The 23,534-nt window shown below is 41.8% G+C and overlaps 1 long non-coding RNA gene across 2 annotated transcripts in view; it reads right to left on the minus strand.

The window, feature by feature from the left end:
* The window catches only part of LOC143662707 (uncharacterized), a 32,092-nt gene that overhangs the window by 7,526 nt on the left and 1,032 nt on the right, over positions 1–23,534 (minus strand). For both annotated transcript variants that reach the window (XR_013165559.1, XR_013165560.1), the window contains 3 exons: positions 10,488–10,664; positions 10,047–10,192; positions 2,021–2,122 (listed from right to left, as the gene is read on the minus strand). This is a non-coding gene — a long non-coding RNA (uncharacterized LOC143662707). The remainder of the gene's footprint in view (positions 1–2,020; positions 2,123–10,046; positions 10,193–10,487; positions 10,665–23,534) is intronic.

The raw sequence follows: 23,534 nt of genomic DNA on the forward strand, positions 1-23,534 counted from the left end.
ACCATGTGCTCTGTAAGTGTGATGGCTTTTCCAATACTTTCTGCATTAGCAGATGATAAGAAATGTGTATAGTCTGTAAGAAGAGGCAGGGCTGAGCTCTAAGTTCATGGGTACATTAAAGAGTATATGGAAGGTGTGTGTCATATCCGCAAAGCCAGATATTTGGAACGTTGATTATCTACAAATGGAAAACATAAAACACAATTCCCTGGGCCTTCCTAAGAAATACAGGCTGGCAGGGAAACTCCTTCCCGCAGCCCTTGCCCATGTCACCCTCTTTCTTACAAGTCAGGCAGCTGCTAACAGTGCTGGCCCAGCCTGCCCTAGGATCCACCTAACCTTCTAAGAGAAACATCCTTCCTCTGGAGGAGCCATAGCTGTTTCCTGAGAACCGGCCTTAGAAATGTGTGCTCAGAAAGGGGAGTCGTGCACTGGTGCTGGGGGGCACTGCCCCTTCTCTAAAGTCAGCCACGCAGGGATGGAGAGAGCCGGTGAAGGGAGCTCAGAGTTCCCCGGCAGGACCCTCTGCCCACGTGCAACAGGCAGAGACAAGTGTGCACAGGTGGGGGGACGGCAGAGGGAAGGACCGCCCTCCTCCGGAGCTGGGCGGGAAGACAAGACCAAGTGCGTCCTTCCAGCAGGGCTTTCTTCTCCAGCCTGCCTCAGAGAACCATCCCCGATGGGGCGGGGAAGCCGCGGGCCGACAGCCCACCAAAGGAGCCAAAGCGGACTTGCGTCCTCTGAGGTCTGGCGCCCGCGTAAACGCTGCAGGATCACGTGGACCCCTCCTGCAGCCTGAGCCTGCTGCTTCCTCTCCCCGGGAGAAGCCCGGCGGGACCTCCCGGCTCCACGCAGCCCCAGAGGCCCCCCCCCCCCCCGGCGAAGCTTCCAGAAGCCTGCCCCACGGTAGGGGTGCCCCACCCCTGGAGATAACCCAGCTGGGCGCTTTCTTCTGACCGGTCGCGCCTTCAGCCAGGACGCTCACGAGCCCGGACCGGTTGACTGTCAAGTGCACCCAGAATCGCAGTTTAAACGTTCGGAGGAAAGGAGGAGTTTCCAGGCTGCCCGGCCTGACAGGTCTTCTGGAATCTCCTACTGCCCCCTGCCCACCTGCCGCCTCAGTCAGGGGCTGCTTTCCCCACGGGGGCCGAGGATTGTTGCAATGCACGAATGTTAGAAAGCCGTCTGAAATCAAACCCTTAGCTAATGCATGTCAAGCGTGAGCAAAAACACAAAACGCCGCATTGCCTTGTGTGCCAGCTTTCCTGGAGCCCAAGTCCCTGCCACGCTTCTATGGAACAGGCTCACGTGACCTGTTTGGAGAGAAGGTGCATTCTAACAGACCGCGGGACAGATGGATGTTTAGATTTAAAAATCCCCATAATGCCCCATAATGTGCACACAAGAAAAAAGTGAATTTGAAAAGCAAAACTGTCACCTGAACGAGTGCACAGACTCCCTAATGATAAAGGAAATGCAGATTTAGGCAATTCTAAGGTATCATTAGACACCTAATATGATGAAAATGGTAAAGCCTAGTGTTGGTAGAACTGCGAGTAAATCAGACCATCTTCTGTGTTAATGTGAATTCATTCATCGTCCCTGGAGCTTTATATATTAGGAGTAATCTCAGTGTTCACACTTAGACCTCATCACTCCAAATACTCCCCACCACACACACGCGCGCACACACACACACACACAGAAGTAACCTAAGAAAAACATTAAGTCTGTTGTGCGAAGGTAGCAGGACTATTTAAATAGAGGAAAATTGAAATGAGCCTAAATCCCCTCAGAGCAATTTGTGTGAAGGTAATGTTCAAGAGCATTTAAAATAGTGATAATTGCAGAGCTTAAAGAACGCGTACCACGGATAAAGGAGAGCATGTGTGGGTGAAACTCTGAGCTTCATTCGGGCAGAGGTTTTCTTGCAGGAGGGGCTTGTCAGGGCTTCTGGAGCGATTGGAAATAATGCCTCACTCTCCAGACCCCCCACCCCCAGTGGAAAGACCCCTCTCACCTGGGTGGCAGACGCAGGTGGCAGCAGGCCTGCTAGGGTGGTGGTTCCAGGCACAGATGAGACCGACCCCTGGGCTGAGTTACAGTCTGGCTCCCTGAGTGCCTGTGGGCAAATGATTCCTTTCTGCTCCCATTTTCCTTCTCTGTGAAACAGGAATTATCGTAGTACCCACCCGCCTCTTGCAAAGAGTAAATGAGTTAATGTTTGTAAACCTCCTAAAACATTCTGAGTCTATATTATGTGCTCATTAAAAATGTTTATTTAATTAATAGGTAACCAAAAAGTGCACAAGCTAGACCTTCTCCAGTGGGAGTGGAAGAGAGAAGTACTCCATGAGAGCTCACGGTGGGGCGGGGGGGGGGGGGAGGGAAGCTTCTTGTCCAAGGTTGAGGATGATGCCTAAATCAATAGAGAAAATTTTTACTAAAAGCAGAGGCAATGTCTAGTGAATGGACAGATCTTATGTGGCGAGAAGCAGGTATGGAATGTCAGGTTCCAGAGGTGGAAAGAAAGTAAAGCAAACAGCAGGGGCTGAAGGGAATTGGGTCAGAGACTGGGGGCCGCCAGTGTCTTACCTCAGCCTGGGAAGGGGCACCGGAGCTGCCATGTGGGTAGGTCCGGGGATTGGTAGTGGATGAAGAAAAGTAATCGTGAGCACAAGGCAGTAAGGGGCATTGCTAAGGGGGCCGTCTTCCCAAAGGGCATGCATGCTCTGTGAGGGTCTGCAGGGCAGACGGGGTTTATCAAACACGTTGGCTGACATAGGCTGGGGCCCACACCGAGGCCAGAGCTTCTGCTGTTGGAACCGAGTGGAGCAACTTCACCAGGCAGTTTGGGAAGCCCAGACATCTCTCTGGAGTCACAAGGAGCTGAGGGGAAGGTGTGGGAAGCGGCAGGAAGCCTGAGGACTCTCCTAGCTATTGCTGTTTGGTTAAAAGTATCCTGACTCTTCTTTAAGCGGACTTGCAAGCTTCTGATACCTAGAGAAAGGAGAGCAAAAATACAACTTGATGTAGCATGTAGCTTTTAATAGTTTATGCAGTAAAGGGTACAGTATATGTGAATTTTTTCTTTTTTCTTTTTTATTTCTTTTTCTGGAGTGATGCAAATGTTCTAAAAAACGATCATGGTGATGAATATACTACTATGTGATGATACTGTGAGCCATTGATTGTACACCATATATGGAATGTTGGTATGCTAAGAATGTTCATGCTTGTATGTTGTTTTGGTTTGCCAATAAAAATAGAAATTAAAAAAAAGTAAAAAAAATAGTTTATGCAAGCTTGAGACACTTAAAATTCACATTTGATCTGATAGACACAACTCTTTAAGTTGGGTATTACAGACACTCCTATTTTCTGCTCAGGAAATGGAAGCTCAAAGCTGTTAATTTACCAACTAAAAAGATCACAGCTTTTAAGAAGCCAATCCCGTACTTGCATCCAAGTTTTATGATCCAGAACCCACATTCTCAGTGGATTGTGATACAATTGGGAAGAGTGCGTGCAGGCAAAATTCTATTAATTAAACAAAGCAAAATTAAAATAGGGCACTGTGGTGGCCCGGAGCTCTGTGTAGCCCAGAAAAACGTGTTCTTAAACTTAATCCATTCCTGTGGGTGTGACCCTTTGTGAATAGGGCCCTTTGAATGAGGTTTCTCTCTAGTTTGGGTGTGGTCCAGCTGAATCAGGATGGCTCTTAATCCTCTTAGAGAAGGCTTTCGGGAAGAGTCACAGAGAGAGAAAAAGTCAGAGAAAACAGCCAGAAACTGAACGTCAATCTATCCCCAAAGAGAAGGGAGACGCCGGGAGAGGCTGCCACATGAATTGCCATGTGACAGAAGCCTGGGACCAAGGATCACGTGCAGCCAGGCCCAGAAATCCACAGTTTTCTTGGAAAAAGCATCACCTTGATGATGCCTTGATTTGACTTGTCCTAGCCTCAAAACCATGAACTAATAAATTCTCATTGCTTAAGCCAACCCATTTCATGCTCTCTGATTTAGTAACACAGAAACTAAAACAGGTACATAGGCTGATTGTAGTATGTGATAGAGATGGGTGGGCATTGATGAAAGTAAGAAGTGAAGTTGAATATATGAAAATAGACTTCAATGATTATTTGCTCCTAGTTGCTATTATAATTTATGCCTATTCCTCTTAAATGAATGCTTTGTGTGGAATCTTCTACAGTGTACACATGGGTTGAAAAATGGCCCAGCTCTTAATGATTAGTTTCACTGGCTTTTCTGATATTCTTTTGCTCATTCCCCATAAGTGAAATAGGAATGGGTACGTCATTTGCAAAATCCCTCTATTGTAGGGGAACTGTAATCATCCAAGGTATCTACACCTGCATGCTGGTAAATTTTCTTTCTAAAGAAGGAAAGTAGTTAACTAGTCATTTCATCATGGGCCCCTTTAACACTACAGCTGTCTTCTCTCACTTGTAAGAAAAAAAAGGTCCCCTCAGGGAACTCAAAGTTCATATCTGTTTATGAGGTTGAGCCTTTTTTTCTTACTTTTTAAGAAGTCTATTGCTTCATAACAAATATGACACAAACCTAGTAGCTTAAAACAAAACCCATTTATTATTGCACATCTCAGTAGGTCAAAGCCTGGGCAGAGCTTAATTAGGTCCTCTGTTCAGTTTGCACAAGGCTGCGGTTGACGGTGCTCTTCCATGCTCATTCAGATTGATGGAAGAATTCAGTTCCTTGTGGGTATAGGACTGCAGTCCCTGTTCTGCTGCTGGCTGTTGGCCAGGGCCCACTCTCAGCTCCTCAACATTACCCCTGGTTCCTGTCCTGGTGGCTCAAAGACAAATGACTCAGTACTTAAAAGAAGCATCATTTTCCCCCCAATAATTGTGCTCGTCTGGAAGGAAAGGCAGTATGTAGGGAAGACTTGGATATCAAATAGCCCTTCTGCTTGCTTTCTACTGAACTCAGAGACAGAAAAGAAGACAGAGGAGTTTAAAAAGAAAGACAGATGCTTTTTATGTCTCTCTGACTTTTTGGGGTCGAAAGGATATAAGTTGTAGTAGAAGAGCTGGAAGATTCAAACCCTGTGTCAAAGGTTGCCTCTCAAAGGAGGGACAGCAGGAGAAATGAATGTGTTTATAAACCCATACTCCTTTTTCATCTAATTTTAAAACTTTTTTGTAGTAACAAATATACAACTCAAAATTTCCCATTTAAAAAATCTTTAAGTGTATCTTCAGCATTCAGTAATATTAGTTACATTCACAATATTGTTCTACTGTCACCGAAATCCATTACCCCTACTTTTTCATCAGCTCAAACAGAAATTCTTCACCCATTAAGCGATAACTCCCTCTTCCCTTCCCACCCAGCCCCTGATCCCTGGTAATCTCTTAATAACTGCTTGTCCTTATGAAGTTGGCTTCTTCCAGGTGTTTCACATAATCAAGATCATTTACTATTTGCATTTTCATTCTGGTTTATTTATCTCAACATGATGTAACATGCATCAGAACTTTATTCTTTTTTATGGCAGAAAAGTGTTCCATTGAGTTGATATGGCACATTTTTTTTATTATTTATCATTGATGGATACTTGGGTGGTTTCCACTTTTGAGTATTGCAAATAATTCTGCTATGAAGATTGATGTACGAAAATGTGTCTGAGTTCATGCTTTCAATTCTTTCGGGTACATACCAAATGGGACTACTAGGCCATTATGGTAACTCTATTTTCAACTTTCTGAGGAACCACCAAACTAATTTCCACAATAGTTGCACCATTCTACAGTGCCATCAGCAATGTATAGGGATTCCTATTTCTCTGTATCTTCACTAATATTTATCATTTTCAGGTTTTTTAAAAATAGCCATCCTTGTCAGAGACCCAGGTTTGATTTCTGATGCCTGCCCATGCCAAAAAAAAAAAAAAAAGTAGCCATCCTAGTGAATGTGAAATGGTATCTCACTGTGGTTTTCATTTGGATTTCCCTGATAACCAATGTTGATGAGCATCTTTTCATGTGCTTATTGGTTATTTGTATATTTTCCTTATAGAAATGTTTATTCAAGTGTTTTGCACATTTAAAAATTGGATTATTTGATCTCTCGTTTTGCATTGTGGCTGTTCTTTATATATTCTGTATATTAAACCCTTATCAGATCTATGGAAGAAATCCATACTCTTAGGAGAAAATAATTCTCACATGGCAAGGAGAGTATTTAGTGAGCTCCACCAGAGATGGTTCTGTAGTTCCTGGGCCTGACATCACATAGGTGAAATCCTCTTAGCTAGAATTGGCATGTTACCTCCTCAGAAGGAAGGATGGTAGAGGAGCCTGTGATGGTTCATTGTATGTGCCAAGTTGGTTCAGTTATAGTGTCCAATTTTTTGGTCAAGCAGGCACTTGCTTAATTATTTCTGTGAGGGTATTTTGCAGATGGATTAGCATCCAGTCACTTGATTGCACCTAGGGCTGATTGCACCTACAATCAACAAAGATTTCCCTTAGCAATGGGGAAGTCTCTTCATCCAATCATTTGGAGGTCTTAAAGCAGAACTGAGAATTTCAAAAGTCAGAAAGAAGAATTTTTGCCTCTTCTCTAGCCATCCAGCTTCATCAGAATTTTTAACTTGCAGCCTGCCCTACCAAGTTTGGGCATGCCAGATTTCAGAATCACTTTTTTTGAAGTTTTGTGCTTGCAGCCTTCCCTATGGAATTCAGACTTGCCAATTCCTATGGATGGTTCTGTTTCTTTGAAGATCTTGACTCATACAGATACCAGTGTAGGAATTGCCTTTGGGGGGAGGTGGACAATTAAACTCCATTGTCCTGACCAACATGTTATCTCTCAGACCTTTGAAAAATTCTTCACCTCATCTCCAGGAGAATATATTTATAAGAAAAGCAGTAGAAAGTCTATGATTTGGGTTATGGAAACAGCTTTGGATATGGCTCTCAATCTTATTTCCTGCATGACACCCAAAAATTACTTTCACATCTGTAGCACACCTACAGTGGCCAGGGGCATAGAAGACTTCTAGCCTGGTGGATCTGACCCTGCCCTTTCTCTCCTTCTCAGTCAAGTGAGTGAGAAAAATCTTCAAAAGACTCCATGACCCAACTTTAACTCATTTTAAAAAGTAAATAAACCAGTCCACCAAGAAGGCAATATAGGATGTTACCATGTCCCATAGAATCTTTGAACAACAACTAAAATCTGGTGGAGCTAATTTCCTCAAAAGTCCAGAAAAACAGTTCAAGGTTTGAAGTAAATAAGAAAGTGCCAAATCAAGAAAGCACAACTTGGGCGGGCCATGGTGGCTCAGCAGGCAAGAATCCTCTCCTGCCATGCCAGAGGACCCAGGTTCGATTCCCGGTGCCTGCCCGTGTAAAAAAAAAAAAAAGAGAAAAAGAAAGCACAACTTAAAAAATGTTAAGAGAAACCCCTGGTACCATTGAGGGCTTGTCTCTACCCCAGTCTGTGCTCTCATTGTGGGACCCTGATTTCATTCCATGAGAAGCAGAATAACTTCCATGCACATATACCAATCTATTGGGTAACAGTCTGAAAGACTGACCCAGGAAACTCATCTTGGCTCAAGCTCCCAGAACACAACCTGCAGGCAGAAGCAGCTGTCTGACAGCTAAAGGAGTGTAAGAAACAATTAAGTCAAATTGGCTGGGGGCATAGGATCACCCCTTAAAGAATACTTAAAGGCATACAACAGAGCACTCAGGAAGGGGAAAAGTCTATTCCATAGGAACTAGAGAGGAGAATCATAGTGCGCAAGCACAACTTCAGGAAAAGGCACAGTCTCAGAAAACGCGGAGACAACTCTGTGTGCCACTTTTGCTTTGGGCTAATCTTGTTGGAAGAGTTAAACTCTGAAGGAGAGCAACGGCCAATGAAGATCCAATTTGTAAGGACTGAGAAAAGTGTTCTTTGCATTTGTCTGGTTTTCTTAGCTCCTGGCACCCCAGAAATCTTTGTCATATCACTAGTTGGATATAAACTTAAGGAACAGAGAGCTCGGGGACTAAATCCCAGAGTTAAGACTTTAAAATATTAAAATGTACAACATGCAACAAAAGATTAGAAGACAAAAATAATGATCCATCCAAAGGAACAAGTTAAAAATCCAGAAACCAACATTAACTAAGAACACCAGACTGTGGACGTATCAGATGCAGACTGTTAAAAAAGGATCTTCAATATGGTGTTGGGAAAACTGAATAGCTGTGTGCAAAAGAGTTAAGGTGGATCTTTACCTGACAATATATACAATAAACTTAAAGTGAGTCAAAGACCTAAATATAAAAATGAAAATTTTGAAACTCCTAGAAGGAAACATAGGGAAGCCTCTTCAGGACCTTGTATTAGGCAATGGTTTCCTAGACTTTACACCAAAAGCACAAGCAGCAAAAGAAAAAATAAATGGGGCTTCATCAAAATTAAAAACTTTTGTGTATCAAAGGACTTCATCATGAAAGTAGAATACAACCTACTGAAAGAGAGAAAATACTTGAAATTCACATATCTGACAAGAATTTAATTTCTAGAATATATAAAGAAATCTTACAACTCACTAACAAAAGACAAACAATTCAACAAAAAAATGGGGAAAAGACTTGAGCTGACATTTCTCCAAAGAAGATATATACTGATCTATAAGCACATGAAAAGATGCGCAATATCATTAGCCATTAAGGAAATGCAAATTGAAAATGGAATGACATCATTTTACACTCATTAGCATGGCTACTATTAAGCAGTGGAAAATAACAAGGGGTGGACAAGATGTACAAAAAATAGGAACACTCATCCATTGTTGGTAGAATTGTAAAATGATGCAGTTACTGAAGGAAAACAATTTGGTGTTTCCTCAGAAAATTAAGAATAACATACCATATGTCCAGGCAATCCTACTTCTAAGTATATGCCCAAAGAATTGATAGCAGGGTCTTGAACAGACATTTGCACATTGATGTTTACAGCAGCATTATTCACAATTGTCGAAAGATGGAAGCAACCTAAGCATCCATGGACAGAAGAATGGACAAACCAAACTGGATCTATACATATAATAGAATATTATCCAAAAAGGAATAAAGTTCTGATGCATGTGGCAACATGGGTGAAACTTGAAGACAACATGTTGAATAAACTAAGCCAGACACAAAAGCACAGATATGTTATAATCTCACAGATAGGAAATAATTAGAACAAGCAAATTCCTTGTGTCAAAAACTAGAATACAGGTTACCAGGAGCTGGGGAAGGGGGAGGGAATGGGGATTTAATGCTTAATTGGTGCAGGGTTTCTCTTTGTGGTGATAGAAAAGGCTTGGTAATGGATGGTGGAGATGGTAGCACAACATTGTGAATGCAATTAACACCTCTCATTGATTATTTGTATATGGTTAGAAGGGGAAATTCCAAGTTGCATTTATGTTACTAGAATAATTGTTTTAAAAATAGGGCTGTACAACACAAATGGTGAACCCTAATGAAACTATGAAGTATAGTTAATAGCATAATTTTAATATTATTGTTTCATCAATTTTAACAAGGATACCACACTAATACAAAGTGTTAAAAGTAAGGGAAACTGTTTGGGGAGTGGGAAGGCATAGGGAAACTTTATATTTTCTGCATGATTTTTCTGTAAACCTACAACTTTCTCTAATAAAAAATGAAATGACTCACAAAGTTTAGTGATATCAAGCACTGGAATCAGATGGATTCCATCCATCAGATGGAATCAGATGGACTCCAATTCTCAGCTTCCCCAATCTTGAGCTACTTGCATTAGACAAATTGCTCTTCAAGAACCTTGTCAATTCTCTTCAAGTCTCAGTTTCCTCAGCAGTAAGTGGGGGGATTAATGATGCTTACCTCAGAGGATCATTGTCCACGGTAAACTAGGATGCAGGTGCACACTGCTTCAGAGGTGGGGCATGGGGCGCATTTCCAAAATATCAACAAGCATAAGTCACAGCGTGTCTCCGAGGTATTTTTGCCTCATCCCCCAACTGACCTGTTACCGCGCTGTAGCTAAGTCTGCTGATCTGAGGAGCATCCCAGAACTGAGCAGAGACCCTCTTTCTTTGTGGAGTATTTTCAGTCTACTCTCATCCTAGAGCTCTTTGGCCTCTTCCTTGGATCCATGGGTACTTCCTAGAACTGAAACATGTCACAGCTGAGAAAGTGCTCATTGGTCACCACTTGTCCTCAGATCTCCCAGTGCTGAGAATGAGCTGGAACCCCTCGTCTCAGTTCTCTATTTGTTACGGAAGCTGCATTAAGCAAAAACCAGTCCTGACCGAGGTTAGGAAGGATCTGATTGATGGCTGTCATTAATGCAAATTGAAACCAAAACCCACAGGGAGTGAGGCCCCCCTTGTTCCCTGCTGGTTCACCCTGTAGTCACCAAACATGAAAGTAAATCCCATTCCCATGAATTTCTCAATGGGATCACCTCAGAGGATCATTGAGCAGCTCGGCACCTTCTGCCATCAACTCTGCTTTCAGGTGGTCCCCAACACCCCTCCTCAGAGAGTCAGCAGAGCCCTCCTTTTCCAGGGTGAGACTCTTTAGGGAGTCAGAATGATGTATTGGATGAGCTTTCTCTAGGCTGATTCTGCTCTCTCTCCGCCTGAAATAGAGAGAAGCAGATCATGGGATCCCTCCCCATCAGTGGGAAAGCAATGAAAATAACAGCTTAGGTGTATCTCATCGACCTGTGCCACCACTGCTCTAAGCACTTCGCACCTGTTAACGCAGCACAGCCTATGAAGGAGGTGCAGTAGCTTGTAAAGATGGAAGCAGCAGCTTGCCCTGCCCGTGGCTACACAGAAGGAGAGATGACCAAGAATCCTGAGGTCTTAATGGGGATTCTAAGACCACTTTGTTCACCGGACCACCCATAGTAAGAATGCCCCCTCCACAGCTCCGACAGGGGGCCACCAACCTCCACAGGACACATACACAGCTGGGGGACCACTGCCTCTCCCTGCACCTTTCTATGGTTGGACAGGGCAGGGAATGGGGCTACTTCTTGCTAACTCTGTCAAGGATTTTAGATACATTTATTTCATTTGATCTTAAATCTTTGGGTGGTAGAGATTTTTACTACCAGCATACACACACACACACACACATACATGCATATGCACACACTCCTTAGGTACTTTCCCTGCTTTATCTTTCTCATTATACTTATAGCTATATAATACAGTATATATTTTACTCATTTATTTCTTCATTCTTTCTTCCCCACTAGGTAGCAAACTCTACGCAGGGTTTTTTTTTTTTCTCTCCTAGAATACAGTATGTCATCAATACTCAATAAGAAATTGTTGAATGAGTGCTTATTTTACAAATGAGACAACAAGCTCAAAGTAGATCAAAGAGTTAATTAGTCACAGACCTGGGATTTGAATGCTGGGCATTCTGACCTGGAACCCCACATTCTTTCCTTTCATTGTGCTACTCATCAAAAAACACTTAAGCATAATTGAGTTTTTTATCTAGAATTTCCATTTGCCATCCCAGTTATTACTGGAATGGTGACAAAATGGGCCTCATTCACTTTCTTTTGAAGAATCTTCAGTATCTGCAGTTATCTTTCCCTCCCATACCTACCCAGGTCCTTGCACAAAGCAGCTTTTCTGTCTCCCCGTACACATTTTGTCTGACCCTCTAAAAGTGTGACATGAGACATGTCTCACTGGGGCATGGAAGTAGAAGGTGAGCGAGCCAAATGCCTCTCATTTCTGCCTGCACCCTCTTCCGTGCCCCAACATGGACTCACCCAACTCTTCTCTGCCTCACGGACTGACACGGTGGACCCCAGATCACAATTGGTTATGTATGTTCTCCTCAAGACAGTGTTGATAGGGAGACAGGAAAAACCGCCAATGGGCTGGCAGTCCCTTCTCTGAGGCAGCAGCTCTGCCAGTGTCCTTGAGCTCCTGGGTAAGCTGAAGTCAAGAGCAAGCCCATGCCAATGTCCCACCACTGCTGTGTCCAAACTTGGTGACACCACATTCTTCACATAACTTCCCGTCCTTGTGCCTGCAGGGCCCTGTTGTGTGGGAAGGGCACCCTTCCCTAAGGATCTTTGCTAAATCCAGCTTCCCTTATTCACATGGGTGCCCCATTGCCCCCAGGGCTAATTTAAAAAGTGGCTGTTGGAACCAAGTAAACAAAAGCATGAAATGGAAAACATCTCAGTCAAGGCCCAACCCCAGAAAATCCTGCTACTCATTTTCCTTTCTGATGTGTAAGAAAGGCTGAGAAATAAACCACCCTGTGTTTATAGAGCTCTGCCTTCCTTCACCAAATCAAGACTTGCCTATCTTCCCCTGTCCCCCAGGCCAGTGCCCCCACAAAAAGTGTGGCTGGAATCAAGCTTTTTGATGTGGGGTATTTTGTGCCCGAGGATTTCTCTTTTGAAGCCGTCTCAGTCTCCATGACAGGCACCACACACTGGTTGGCTTAACAACAGGAATTTATTGTCTCATGGTTTCATGGGCCGGGTGCAAAGTCACGGCAATGGCAAGGTCATGCTTTCTCCCCGGAAGAAAGAGACAATAAATGGTTCTCTGGTTCAGGTCCGCTGCCATCCCTGGGGTTCCTCACTTGCATCTCTGCTTCTGGTCACATGGTCATCTCTCTCTCCTTGTGTCTCTTCTTCTGGTTCCTGCTGAATGAAGGTTTCTTCCTGCAGTTTTCTCTGACTTCTGACTTCTTTGTATAAGGCCTCCTGTCACACCGATCAAGGCTTACCCTGATTCAACTGGGCCTCACCTGAGTAGAATTTTAGAAGATTCTATTCACAGATGAGTCCACACCTTCATGGATAATGCATTTTCAAAGATGTCCTTCTTCAAATGAGTTCGCACCCTCTGGAATGTGGATTGAGATTAAGAACTTGCTTTTTATTGGGGTTCCTGATTCAATCTATTGTGGATACTATGATTTATCTCAAGTCTTTCCTCTTTAGAGATGGCCTATATGTCTTCAGTAAGTCTGGTCCTTCAAGATATTACATTTGGAAATCTCAAGAACATTTGGTAAACCATCATGCCTCCTAGAATTGTGGCCTGGGAGACACAAAAATACCCATTTTTTTCAAATAGGAGAAGTAATTTCTTTGAAATGAACAGCACTCTAAAGTGTTCAGAAGCATGGCAGAGTGGCATGAAGGCAGTTATTTTAAGAACAATTGACTGCTTTGATCTTGGAGATTACCGTGGGTGCCCTACCCACAGTTCTGTTGTTTGGAGGAGGTGTAGTTACTGTAGGCTCAGGGTAGTCTGCCTACTGTTAAAGAATCTCTGCATTCCAACTGCAATAGCCCCTACGGGAAATCTTGCTATGGTAGTTTGCAACCGCTATGTACCTCCAGAGAAGCCATATTCTTTTCCTAATCCAATCTTATTGGGGGCAGACTTCTAGATTAGGGGGGAACCTTTGATTAGATTATTCCCATGGAGGCCGACACACTCAACCGTGGATGTGACCTTTTGATTAGATCCATTTCGACTAGATGGAGGTATGATTCCACTCATTCAAGGTGGGTCTTGATTAGTTTACTTGAGTCCTTTAACGGGGGAAACATTTTGGAGTTGCTTCAGAATTGACATAAACACAGACTTTTGGACGTGTTTGGAGTGAATAGGAGATGCTTGGAGTACTGACAGAGAGAGTGGACACCTAGACACAGATGTTTGAAGATACAGAGCCCAGCAGACATCGCCATGTGCCTTCTCATGAAATACTAAGCAAGCCAGAAGCCAGAAGAATCCACAGAAGCTGAGAGAGCCATTTGAAATGATAAATGAGGAGAGCATGCAGATGCCAACCATATGCCTTCAGCACTAACAGAGGTGTTCCAGATGCCATCGGCCTTTCATGAGTCAAGGTATCCTTCTCTGGATGCCTTAGTTTGGGCATTTTTATGGCCTTAGAATGGTAAACTTGTAAGTTAATAAATCCTCTTTATAAAAGCCAACCCATTTCTGGTATATTGCATTCTGACAGCATTAGCAAACTGAAACACTTCCTTTCATTTTGTTAAATAGCTGAGACCTTCAAAATTCCCAAGTTTCTCTCAAAGGTGGTGTTCTTTCATTACCAGATCATTTGAACCATCTTGAGGAAATGGTCTCTTGCTCTTCCTTCCAACAATGAAACACTAGGGAAGCTGAGAAGAGGGTAGAAATGGTTTGAAATAGAGATACCTGTGAATTCTACAGCTCAGCCAAGAAAGGGGCTTTGGCTTCTGGCTATGTAAAGTTGAGAATGATCACTCTCCCTACTGCAGCAAAAGCTTCAACTGCTACAAATTTGCCCCAAAGTGGCATTCAGCAGGTGTCCCTGAGCCCATTCTCCACACAGAGAATCCTCTCTCCACACAGCAGCCAGAATTCTGTTCTTAACATTAACTTTCTCCCTGGCTTTACTCTGCAAAGGCTTTGCATTCCTCTTAGAATAAAGCTCAACCTTTCATCCTGGCTGCTTACATCTTCTTTGTAACACTCTCTCTTTTACTCACTGCACCCAAATTTACAGGCCTTCCTTTTTTCCCTTGAACGTGCCAAGCATATTTCCATCTTAAAGCCTTAAACTAGCCGTTCCCTTCGGCTGGAATGCCTGTCTGCCAAATTTTTATTTAATTTCTTTTTAATTTGTTTAATCAACACTAATGCAGAAAGAGATTGGTGGCAACTATTTACAAATACTTACTTATCCTCCGTGAGCTCCACGTAGTTGGCCCTCTTGCTTTCCAGGTCTCAATCTATATGTTAAGTTTTCAGAGAGGCATTTTTTGACCACGCATTGCACTTACAGTCCCCTGAGATCTGTTTTCCTTGTCCATCACTGTTTATTTCCCTGCCAGTCAAGCAGAAGCTCCATGAAAGCAAGGACGCTTTGTATCCTTAGTGTGTAGGACAGTGTTAGATACGCAACACGTATTCAATCCATCTTTTTTGAAGAACAAGTGAATATACTGAACATTACAGGTATTTTCCCCAAATTTTTAAATATTGGCAACACTCTCAAAAATAGGTGCAGTTAATGATTTGTAGACCTGTAGGAGTAGAGAATCTCCCTGTATCTGCTCCCAAGGCCACGCATGGGAACTCACCTTTCCAGTTCAGCTGAATAATAAAAATGACCATTTGAATCCAGAAATAGAAGATACATTCCAAGGACACAATAGACACAATTCTTTTTCCTGCAGGCTTTAACACCGCCATTCTATTCCTTAGGGTGCCCTCTTGAATACCCAATTCCTTTGACATTTTTTTTTTAAAGATCATTTTTCTGTGATTAAAAAATATATCTAATTCTCCATGTCACTGTGAATCTTTGGGAACCCAAAAGGTACTTAGATTTTATATATATTAATAACTAAGGAAAAACTCATTTTCAGTTCTTAAATTAACATTTAACATATAATCAGATGAAAGGAGCCTTAGGGTCATTGATCTAATTCAGAGTTATTTATTTTCCTATAATCCTTTTTTCCTTAACCAAGAACCACTAATGATCTAATGGTTTATAAACTGTATTTTGGAAAAAAAAATTGATTTTACAACTGTGCCTATTAGAAACTGTTGTGTACCCTAGAAAAGCCATATTATTTAATCCTCATTCAATATTGCTGGGTGGAATCTTTTTTATCATTTCCATGGAGATGTGACCCACCCAACTGTGGGTGGTAACTTTTGATTAGATGGTTCCCGTGAAGATGTGTCTCTACCCATTCAAGGTGGGGTTGCTTACTGGAGCCCTTTAAGAGGGAACCATTTTGGAAAAACCTTGTGTCTGATGCTCCTTTTATCTAGGATATGGACAGATAAGTAAAAAATATGTATTAAAAATAAATAAATAATAGGGGGATGAAGGTTAAAATAAATTGAGTAGATGGAAATCCTAATGGTCAATGAAAGGAGGCAGTAAGGTGTATGATATATATGGGTTTTTTCTTTTTCCTTTTTAATTTCTTTTTCTGGAGTGAGGCAATTGTTCTAAAAAATGATTGTGGTAATAAATACACAGTATGTGATACATTGTGAACCATTGATTCTACACCATGTATGGAATGCTTGTATGTTAAGAATGTTTTCATGTTTGTATGCTAAGATTTATCTATAAAAATATATTTTAAAAGATTTTGTCAAAAAGGTGAAAAGGCAGCCAACTCAATGGGAGACAATATTTGGAAATCACATATCAGATAAAGGTTTGATATTCCATGTACATAAAGAAATCATACAACTCATCAACAAAAGAACAGACAATCCAAATATGAAATGGGCTAAAGATATGAATATGCATTTTTCTGAAGAGCAAATACAGATGCCTAAAAAGCACATGAAGAGATGCCCATTCTCATTAGGTATAGGGGAAATGCAGATCAAGACTACAACAAGGTACCACCTCACATCTATAAGAATGGCTGCTTTTAAACAATCAGGAAGCTACAAATGTTGGAGAGGATGTGGAGAAACTGGGACACTTATGCAGTGCTGGTGGGAATGTATAATGGTTGCTATTGAAGACAGTCTAGCAGTTTTGCAGCTAACTAAATATCGAGTTGCCCTATACCTTGGCATTACACTACTTGATATATACCCAGAAGAGCTGAAAGCATTTGCACACTGATGGTCATAGCAACATTATTGTAAGCTCTCATAGCAGTCACACTTAGTCTGAAGTAGTAATTGTTATTTCTAGATTTTGAAAAGCTGTGCTATGTATGTATAACTTGGTATTTAGAGATAAGAGTGAAGCCAATCAGGCCTGGATTAAGGTAATTCAGAATACAGAGCTAAAGGAGACATTGACTGTATTTTAGAACTTCACCTACTCTATGAGACCAAAGGAAGAAAAGGTTATTTTGTTCATAACTTAAGTTTTCTGTGGCACATAGTCTAGCTCAATCTGTCTGGACAAATCATTTAAACAACCCAGGCACAGGGAGCCTAGAATGGAAATGAAGGCCTGTAATCCTGTATAGCTTGGTGTAATGCCTAGATACATCCCAGAGCACGTTAACTTGATAATCAAAAGGTATTGGCAAAGTTCTTTGAGGGATGGGAGAAAAACTATGGATCTATTAAACTTTACCACTGGAGAAATCTCTGACACTTTGTCAAACAAACATTAGGGACTCCCAAGTCAATAGCCCAAGACCCTGTTCTTGAGGTTTCCTCTTGTGAATCTTATTTGTGTAGTGGAGAAACTTAGCCTGCCTATAGTTATTCCTAAGAGTTAATTCCAGAGGACTTCTTTTGTTGCTCAGATGTGGCCTCAATCTCTCTAAGCCCAACTCTGCAAGTGAAATCATTACTCTCCCCACTATATAGGACATGACATCCAGTGGTGAAAGTCTCCCTTGAAACATGGGATATGTCTCCAGGGGACAACCCTGGCACCATGGGGTCAACAATGCCACCCTGACCAAAAGGGGGAAAAGAAGTGTAACAACTAAGGTATCAATGGCTGAGAGAGTTCAAATAGAGTTGAAGGGCTACTCTGGAGTCTACTCTTATGCAAACTTCAGCTAGACATTGCTATCTACCGTAGCTTGCCAAGCGCCAACCAAAACCATTCCTGACAACACTAAAAAACAGGGTTTTATCTGAGATTCTACAAAGTTTCCAAGCACTATGATTACTTTCCAGAAACCTACAACCTCCATATGGGTTCCTAGGTGAGGTAAGTCATGAAACTCAGAAGGTCCAGCCTCTCCAGAACATCAACTAGTTCCACTCCCCATCCCATATTATTGACAGCCCCTTTCAACACAAAAAATTAGAAAAATTAGAATGGGCATAACCCAAATACCCCTAAAGAGTAGGAGAAAGTTCAAAGGAGATGGTGGAGTTATACAGAAAAGGTTGGGTTTAACAAATGAGTACAATTGCTGAATTATTATGCTGATATTTCTTTTAGACTCCAGTGTCTTGGAGCAGCTACTAGTAAAAACCTAAAACTGTGGAATTGTAACCCATACCAAATTCTGAAATCTGTTCTACAACTAAATGTTATGGTGTGCTTTGAAATTTATTAGTTTTTTATATATATCTTGTATAACACAAAAAAAGAAAGAAAGTTGATTGTGATGATGAATGCATAGCTGTATGATGATAGTGTGAACCATTGATTATACAATTTGGATGATTACATGGTATGTGAATATATAATATTACATCCAAATAAAAAAGAATGTTTCAAATATTCATAGCAGGAATCTGGACCAATAACACATGGTATTTTTTTCCTTTATGAACATTGGTTCAAGGGAAAGGGCAAGAAATACCAGGCTTTGAAGGTACACTCTTATGGTCTGTTTGTGAGAGAGCTCCCTGATCCTGGAGGAACAGATGTTGCCACAGATCTATTCAGTGAGTATGTGGAACTACATTTATCTGCATTAGTGGCAACTTAGCACACAAGTGTATGAACAGTAAATTTTAAATAACAAGAACCTGGGCATTGAAACAGTCCCAAAGGAAAAATCAACCTGAATGCATCGACAGCAAGGAGGCCCCAAATCAATGAATGGAAGAAATGTGGTTCACACAAAGACAGTGGCCAATTAGTTCACATGGGTCATTCAGACGTGTCTATGTCTCTAAGATCCTTTGATTCTGTACTCCCCCAGGACCCCAGAGAATGAACCATCATGCTCAGCAATAGGTTGCAGAGTCTGCTTGCAGCTGATTCAGGAAGCATGGGCTGGATTCCCAGTTTTTCATAGATGAGCTACTTCACTCATTGTCTGATCCTTCCTCCCACACAGCAAGAACCTGGGGCGCTGCACCTGAAACAGGGTGTGTGAAGTCTGTAGGCCAAGACTGGGTGTAGCAATCCCAGCAGGACTTGCCCCCGGGCGATGATGCTGAAAGACAAGGTTCGGCAAGAGAAAACGTCTTATGTAGAAAATAAAATCAGAAGCTAAGGCAGTTCTTCCAAATGAGACATCAAACTGGAGAAGCAAGGCATGAGGAGAGAATCCAGATGGAGTAAAAAAGATAGAAGGGGGAGGGGAAAAAAAAAAGAACAAGTAGGTTCAAAGCAGACAGTGTGTGGTAAAACCTGGAGGAATTCCTCGAGCCATGGGAGTACATTGAAGGGCCAAGCTTCTAAAGAATGTAACGCAATGCAGTAGAACAGGACAGAAAATGAAGAAGAGTGTTTTGTGTAGTAAGGGTATGAATTATTCTGGGAAACATTCATTTCATATATTTGCTTAGCAATGGGTTGCAGAGCCTGCTTGTAGCTGATCTGATTCAGGAAGCATATATATATATATATATATATATATATATATATATATCTGAGATGAATGAACATATATATATATGTAGGCTTGAGTTATGATATAAAATGCAGTTCTCTCTGTGGGTGGTGGTTTAGGAAAAAGGGCTTTGATCATCTATCATCACTTATAAAGTGTGTGGCTATGTTGTTCCACTAAATGGTTCCTACTAATGCCATTGTTCCAAGAAGTGTCCCAAGGCCTCCAACACAGGAGCCACGTGTCATGTTTTTCCTCTTGGGGTACTTTTCCAGATTGGGCGTCCCCTGAAGAACATGCATCTGGTCCGCAAGCTAGCTCACAAACTCAGTGCTGGGTTTGCTGGAGGCTGCTTTACAGAGGTTGTTCCCAGCCTCACAAGGATTGTACAATATAATTGTGTTTTTTGTTTGTTTGTTTTTTGTTTTTTTTTTTGCATGGGCAGGCACCGGGAATCAAACCTGGGTCTCTGGCATGGCATTCAAGAATCCTGCCACTGAGTCACCATTGCACCGCCCACAAATGTATTTTATAAAATACAATATTTTATAAACTGCAGTTTTATCACCTCTGGCAAATTTGCACTGGCCCACTCCTTCAAACTCTTTTCCCATAATGCTTTAGATTTGCAGACTCAAAGAAAGGAAGAAAACCAGTGAAAACCTGAAATGCCTTTAATATGGAAAAGGCTTTTCACCAGAAAATTAGAAATAGAGTCTAAAATGCAAATACAAGGGGAAAGATAACATGATTTACTTCCTCACTAAGATGACACTCATGGCCATAAAAATACATTCTGGGTGGTACAACGGTGGCTCAATAGCAGAATTCTTGCCTGCCATGCCAGAGAGCCTAGTCCACTTCCCAGAGCCTGCCCATGCCAAAAAAAAATTCTGGAAAAAAAAAACTATAGTGAGAGAGTGGTGATGGGAGTTACACTAGTTTGCTAGCTGCTGGAATGAAATATACCAGAAACAGAATGGCTTTAAAAAGGGGAATTTAATAAATTGCTAGTTTACAATTCTAAGGCTGAGAAAACATCCCAATTAAAACAAGTCCATAGAAATGTCCAATCAAAGGCATCCATCCAGGGAAAGATACCTTGGTTCAAGAAGGTCGATGAAGTTCAGGGTTTCTCTCTCAAGTGAGAAGACACAGGGTGAACACGGTCAGGGCTTCTCTCTCAGCTGGAAGGGCACATGGCAAACACGGCGTCATCTGCTAGCTTTTAGCTTTCTCTCCTGACTTCCGATTTCATGAAGTTCCCTGGGAAGCGTTTTCCTTCTTCATCTCCAAAGGTCACTGGCTCGTGGGGTCTCTGCTTCATGGTGCTGCAGCATCCTCTGCTCTCTCTGAATCTCTTTAATTTTCCAAAATGTTCCCTCTTTTAAAGGACTCCAGAAACTAATCAAAACCCACCCAAATGGGTGGAGACACATTCCCCCCAATCCAGTTTAACAACCACTCTTGATTGGGTTACATCTCCAGGGAGATGATCTAATAACAGACTCAAAGAAACAGTATTGAATAGGGATTATTCTGCCTCTAAGAAATGGGATTTAGATTAAAACATGGCTTTTCTAGGGGACGTACATCCTCTCACACCAGCACAGGAGTTGGGAAGAGGAAGGGGATGGGGAATAGATGGTGTATACAGACAGACAAACCCTAGATGCTGGTGAAATCCCTGATGGGGGAAGAGAAGCCCAAGAAGATAAACTTCCTATATTATATTCCTGTCTCTGGGTTGTGGGGTTGTAGCTAATTGTGAAAAATGTTCCTTTTAATTTAATCCATATTACTTCATCAAACATCGATTGCAAGTGTGTTAGCTATTGTGAGGGATACAGGGATAAAGAAAGATTAGCCCTTCTCCAAATCACCTTGCAATCAATCAGAGAGGATATACGTAAGCATTGAACTATAATCTAAAATGAAAGCATATCAAGTTCTAATGTCGTACTGTTTTAAAGACACCAGAAAGGTGCTGTGGGAACATATGGGAAGGAATTGTTCTACCTGGCAAAGGGGAAGCCAGGAAAGTCTTGGTGGAGAAGGAGGCACTGGACCAGGGATTTAAAGGTTAAATAGGATTCTCAAAGATTGGAAAGAACTAGAGGGCCAGGTGCTGAGAAAAGAGCTGGAACAAAAGTGCCTTATTCTGTGAGCTAGTGGCGTGCTTAGGAAATAAGATTGGACATAATCTCTCCATTTCTGTGACAGGTCACCACAGCCTGAGGGGCTTGGTACAACCCACGGATCTGGAGGTCCAAAGGCTGAGATGGGTCTCATGGAATAAAGTCAAGGTATCAGCAAGGCAGTGTGACTTTCTGGAGGTTCTAGGGGAGATTCCGTTTCCTTGTCTTTTCCAACTTCTAGAGGCCACCTGCATTCTTTGGTCCATGGCCACTTCCTTCATCATCAAACTCCAAACACATAACCACACACATTCAAAATTATTCTTGATTATAACAAACTGAGATATCTGTGTAAAAGAGAGATAAATAGTTGGTGGCACTAGAAAATGCCTCTCATATTTCATCTTTGATTTCCTAAGAGTGGCACGTGATAAGGGAATTATCTTAAGCAGTGAACTCAAAATGTGGAATTTATCTATTTGGCTTCTAAAATGAAGTGAAAGTGGAAGAAAGATTTTAGGTAGACTTCAAATTGAAGTTGTTTTAGATAAAATTCAGGTTCTCATCCTGAAGATGCTTTGAGAGTAAAGTGAGGCAGAGAAGTAGGAGGGAGTTGATGGGAAACGGATACTGAAAACTTTTCTTTTATCCACAATTGGATGGCCAATTCCACTACAGATTAAGAACACATAGGGGGCCATAGGGAAGCAGCCACATAGGCCAAGAAAGGACATGCTCTTGAATGGTAAATCCACAAATGAATATCAAAGTTCAGAATTCCTCAATGCTCCAGAAATGACATAAAAAAGAAGCACTTAGGATTTTGTTATTGCTTTAGTTTCCTCATTGATAAAACAAACACCATGCATTGAATTGGCTTAAAACATGAGAATGTATTGGGTTATGGTTCTGAAGCCAGGAAAAGTTCTTATCAAATCATCGACAAGGCAATGCTTTCTTCCTGAAGACTGGTGTTCTGGGGCTGGCTGCTGGTGACCCTTGGTCCTGGGCTTCTCTGTCACATGGCAGTGCACATGGTGACCTCTCCTGGCCTCTCCTAACTTCTCCCTTCTTTTCAAGTTCTGTTGAAATTCAACTTCTGGCTGCTCCCTCTGTGACTTCTCTCTGTGTGATTTCTCTCTCTGTGACCTTCCCTGTAAAGCCCTTAATAAGAGGATTATAACCGATCCTGGGCTGCACCTCATCTGAAGACACCTCATCCAAAGGTCCTATTAATAAGGGTTCACACCCATAGGAATGGATTAAGTTCAAGTACAAGATTTCTGGTGTACATAGCACCAAACCACCAGAATTACTAAGCCAATTTGCTGATTTATTTCAGCTTTATGTCATTGAAAGGACATATCTCAGCAAGCTTCCCATCTTCAAGTCACTCCATGGTGCTGCCTTCTATTTCTTCAGATAGAAAGAACAGAGCTCTACCAAGTACCCCTGATATGCAGTTATGACCCTCGGACATTTTGCAAAGTCAAAGTGAGGCCCTTTACCAAATAATTAAATTCAAAATTTCTCTGATTTCTTTTGTTTTTGAAATTTGGACTAAAAATGGGATTGAGAGCAGAGTACACTTTATAGGAAGAGACTTAATATGCACCAGCTCAAACTGCGGTCTAAAAATCTACATTAAGAAGAATGGGTGATAACAAAACACCCAACTGGAAATCATTGCCTTTTCCTCTCCCTACAGCTTGATGTTACTTCTACTGACCTCTTTGGCCCCTCTTTTCAAACCCTTGGAAGTACTTAGCTTCTTGGAGCTAAAGGACTGAATATATTTTATTAAACACAAATCTTCTCTAAATTGGGAAAATTGTAATACAAGTTTATTTTCTAGACTGGTGTGCTGGCTTGAAAGGATGTAAGTCCCCTAGAAAAGCCATATTTTAATCAAAATTTCATTTAATAAAGGCAGAATACTTCCTATTCAATGCTGTATGTTTGAATCTGTAATCAGATCATCTACCTGGAGATGTGATTTAATCAAGAGTGGTTGTTAAGCTGAATTAGGTGACGACATGTCTCCACCCATTTGGGTGGGTCTTGATAA

Source organism: Tamandua tetradactyla, chromosome 18, assembly GCF_023851605.1.
Source record: "Tamandua tetradactyla isolate mTamTet1 chromosome 18, mTamTet1.pri, whole genome shotgun sequence".
Classification (NCBI taxonomy): domain Eukaryota; kingdom Metazoa; phylum Chordata; class Mammalia; order Pilosa; family Myrmecophagidae; genus Tamandua; species Tamandua tetradactyla.